This window comes from Arachis ipaensis, chromosome B10, assembly GCF_059453495.1.
Source record: "Arachis ipaensis isolate K30076 ecotype BB chromosome B10, ASM5945349v1, whole genome shotgun sequence".
NCBI lineage: Eukaryota > Viridiplantae > Streptophyta > Magnoliopsida > Fabales > Fabaceae > Arachis > Arachis ipaensis.
This window is the reverse complement of record NC_142435.1, coordinates 95378013-95382812: the sequence shown is the minus strand read 5'-3', so window position 1 is coordinate 95382812 and position 4800 is coordinate 95378013.

Below are 4800 nucleotides of genomic sequence, written 5' to 3'. Positions count from 1 at the left end.
AACCAAGAAAGGGAACAATAGCTGAAACCTCTCCCCCCTTGAGGTCATTCCTCTTAACAAATTGGAAGAAGAGGAAGAAAGTGAAGAACAGGTAGACCGTAGGTACATTTCTTTCTTTGCTTTGTTTAAATTCAATAAATTGGCATATGGTTACATTCTAAGTTTGGTGTTGCCTTGCAACAAATTATTTTCAATCTTTTTGGATGATTGCATCAAATCAAAAATGAAAGTGACACACCAAGATTCTAAGTTTGGTGTGCCACTTATTTTCTATGCAATTCATTCAAGCAACACTACTTGTCTGCATAATCATAATGCCTCTGCAGCTTTATTTTTCTCTTTTAATTTGACATTTTTTTCTACTTTCTTTAGTCATTTTTCTATTTTTAAATGCTTTCATTTTAGTTTGCTTATTTACTATGTTTGTTAATACATTACCAAGAGAGCTCTATTCATAACAGATTCTTAGCTTGGTGATTGTACTTAACAAATAACAGTTTCACTTGCTTAGTTTTAATTCAAATAAATTGACATGTGATTTCATTCTAAGTTTGGTGTTGCTATGCAACAAAAATTTGGTCCCAATTCTTACAAGATACTTGCATTAATTCCAAGTGAAAGTGTCACACTAAGTTTGGTGTGCCACTTATCTTTTATGCAATGTATTGTGCACACCTTCTTATCTATGCAATCAAAATGTCTCTGTCTCTTGTGCCTTGATTATTATCTTTTATTTTGCTTGCTTAGAACACATGTACTACTAACTTTTCATTGTGTAAGACATTCATGATCCATCTTAGCCCCATAGCCATTGTTCTAATTATTGCTTGAGGATGAGCAAGCATTCTGAGTTTAGCAAGGGAAAGAGGAAGAATAGAGGAGAAAGGACAACAATAATGAAGATGAACTACAAGGTTGTAGAGTTCCTTTTCTTGTCATTTGTTTCCAGCACTTAAATTGCATGATTGTCTTCATCTTCTCTGTTTACATGTATGTATGAATAAAGCATAGCTTAAATCTTGATTTGTAACATGTTGCTGTGACATTATGACTACCAACTTGAGTTTTGTGAATTCAAAAGCAAAAAAAAGCATCATGATCATAAACAAACAAGGAATTAAAGAAGAACTTAGCATGTGCATACAAGTATTGGAAGGCTAGTATGTTTGATTGTTGCTCAATTTCATTAGATTTTATTTAATTGAAGTTTTCATCTAGGACATTTTATGAAATCTTGAAAACCATGAAAAAAGCAAAAAAAAAAAAAAAATAAAGGGCAAGAAAAGAAAAAGGGAAAAAATGAGAAAGCTAAAGGCTCTGAGTACCAATGGTAATTTATTTGTTAAGTACTTGTGGTGTTTATGTATCAAACCAAATGCTTGAAAACAAAACACTTAGAAGTCAAGGCTAGGCTCAAGTGCAAAAGCACTCCCTCAAAGCTCAAGGTTCTGAGCATCAATGATTAGAGAGTCAAGAAAAGAAAAAAATGAGCTTAATGAAGTCCTCTAATTCAAATGCTTGTGGTGCTTATGTATCAAGTGGTAATACTTGAAAACAAAGCATTTAGAGTCGTAGTTTTGTTATCAACTCATGGTGCAAAGCACCCAAAAGGAGAAGCTAATAAGGAAATGAAAAGTTTGTTTCAAGGAAGAAATATAAGGAAAAGATTTCATAAATTGAGCTAGAAAGAAGCATCACTCATTTACATTTCATTTGTGATTGTAGCTTGCATTGAAAACTAGCTAACCATGAATAATTGAGTTGCTATTCTTCTTACCTTGGGTTGTCAATCTTTATTGCATGATTCTTTTCTTGCTTGAGGACAAGCAAGGTTTAAGTTTGGTGTTGTGATGACATGTCACCATGTCATGTTTTTCTATGCTTATTCATACAAGAAATTGATAATTAGTTCTTAAATATTGCATTCTTTTGTGCTTAAATGGTATATTTCCTTGATCTTTTGATTTTATAAATTTTATAGGAAATAAGGAGAAAAAGAAGCAAAAAAAGCACAAAATGAGCTAAAAAGAAGAAAAGAGGAATTTTGGGCACACTTTGAATTTGGAGCACTATTTGGAGCCTTAGGCCACGCTTTTAAAAGTGTGGCCCATGACCAAATCAAGGAAGCTTCACAATCAGCACTCACAAAGCTCAGTTCACTAAGTGAACTTAGCTTTATCGTGAAAAATTCAGCATGGAAGCAAGAATTTTTGCTAAGTTAAACTTGGGCGTTCACAGCATGACCATGCCTCCTTCAAAGGGCCATAACTTGAGCTACAGACGTCGAATTGATGTGCTTCTAGTTGTGTTGGAAATCTGACATTTAGAGCTTTCCAACGATATATGATAGTCCATATTTAGCATAAAATTGAGGCACAAGTGAGAGACATCTTTAAGGGCCAAAAACAAGCAAAAATAGACCAAAGTGGCTTCACCAAGATTCGAAGGGGGAGACACAAGGAAAATACAAAGCACAACATAGCAAAAGGGGAGCAGCCAGATTCGAATTTGGAGCTTCTCATATCAAAAGCAAGGAGCACTAGACTTCCTTCAAGGAAAATTGGCCGAAATGCTTCCTCCAGGGTTCGAACTTGAAGCACTACACAAGAAAAAAGGGAAACTCAGTTCACTTTTCTAACTGAGCGCTACTTTCCCCACACTCTTCACATTTTGGCACGCCAAGTAGCTTGTCATGCGCACAACTTGGCACACCAAGTGCAAATAGAGAGCTTAGTTTGGTATTTGAACTGAGCCGTGCCCTGGGAGTGTCACCCATGGGCCAAAATTCAACCAAAATTCCATTTAAATTAAATTCTTCACCAAATTGAATCAAGGCCAACCAAACCCATCTCTCTTCAAATCGAAAGCAAGCAAAGCCCACATCATCACTCAAAGGCACAAGAACAAGCTAGAATTAGGATTTTCATTTAATTTGTTTTTTATTTCAATTTCATTTTATTTTCATTTTTGTAAAAAGCCTATATAAAGGCAAGCTCTACTAGAGAGCAATAGAGGTTAGCTCCATTTGAGAGCATAGAGGCTGGCTCCATTAGAGAGCTCTCTCTTCTCTTTGCTCTTACTTCTGAAATTCTACTTTCTATTTCTGAATTTTGGATTGAGATTTGAAGGAATTCTGTTTCAAATCTTGATTTGAAATCTCTTTGTTCTTTTTCTACAAAATCTTAGTGAATTGAAAATTTAATCTGAGTTTCCTTTACTGCTTTCATCTTCTTCTCTTTTGCAAATTGTTCTCTGTCAGATCAAGAAAGGAATTGAGATCTAGACTTGTTATCTAGTCTCATCCAACCCCTGAGATCTTCAATTTTATTTTGCAATTAAGCTGAGTTTCATTTCTACTTTGCTTCTTCAAGCAACTTTCCACTTCTGTTAAGATCTGCTGCAACTTATTTCATATTCTAGCTCTCTGATTGATTGCACTTTACACTTTCCTGTTGAATTTTAATTCTCAGCACCCACCTCAATTTACTTTCAAGCCATTTAATTCTTCTGCTACGTTTACTTTTCTGCAATTTCCTTTCCTGCATTCTGCACTTTCACATTTCTGTTCACATTGAGCTTGATTTAATTTCCTACACATTTACATTTTCTAAAATTTATATTTCCAGTTGCTTGATCTATTGCTTTCTTTAATTTCCAGCACCCAACCCCCTTTACTTTTGATACAATTTACATTTCTTGCAATTTAAGTTTAATCTATTTTACTTTCTTGTTCTTTAAGTTACTTGCAATTTTACTTTCTGCATCTTTTAAATTCCTTGCAATTTACTTTCTATTGATCAACTTCACACAATTCACTCAATGTTAGCTTGACTAAACTAATCACCCACTAAAGTTGCTTGATCCGTCAATCCCTGTGGGATCGACCTCACTCTAAGTGAGTTTTACTACTTGATGCGACCCGATACACTTGCCGGTTAGGTTTGTGTGCTTGGAAAATCGTTTTCCAAAATATCCATCAAGTTTTTTGCACCGTTGCCGGGGATTGATTTAGATCAACAATGATTAAGTGGGTGAGAAGTCTAGATTAAGCATTTTTTTATTTTTGTTCTTGAAACCAAGCTGTATTGTTTTTGCCTCACTAAGAAATTCTCATCTCTGATATGAGTAATTTCAATTTTCATTGATGTTTACAAAATACAAATGGAGTTCAACTCATCTTATGGTCAAACAAAATTTTATGGGATATTACCCACCATCATCAATCTCTAATGATGGCTGGGAATATCACCAAGAGAATACACATTATGAGCACTCCAATTTATGGAGATTTGCTTCAGAGACACAAGATGAGCAGGAGAATCATATGGGATACTTCCCACCACCACAAAATGATTCAAGTCATTATTCTAATGGTGGCTGGGAGTATCACCAAGGAATGAAAGAGCACCCACCCTTACGTCCCAGTTTCTCATTTGAAAGTTCTTCATCACTTGATTATGCCTCAACACAAAGTTTCCTCCAAAATCCATACAAGTCATCCCATCAATCACACAATTCATTCCACACCCCTCAACACAACTTCACCACAACACATCCATGTCACCAAAATTACTCTCAACCTTCATCTCTTGAACCAACAGATGAGGATTACCTTCAAGCCATTGAAATACATAGAAAACTCGTGGAAGGATACACACAACCCCAATCCTGGAAAGAAATCATCCTCATGAAGATGAATGGGCCCTTAGAGCAAACAAGGGGAAACTTAGAACCATCAAACAGTGAGGATGAAGACCAATTTGTGAGTGAGGAAGTGGAAAAACAAGAACAAAAGGTCCC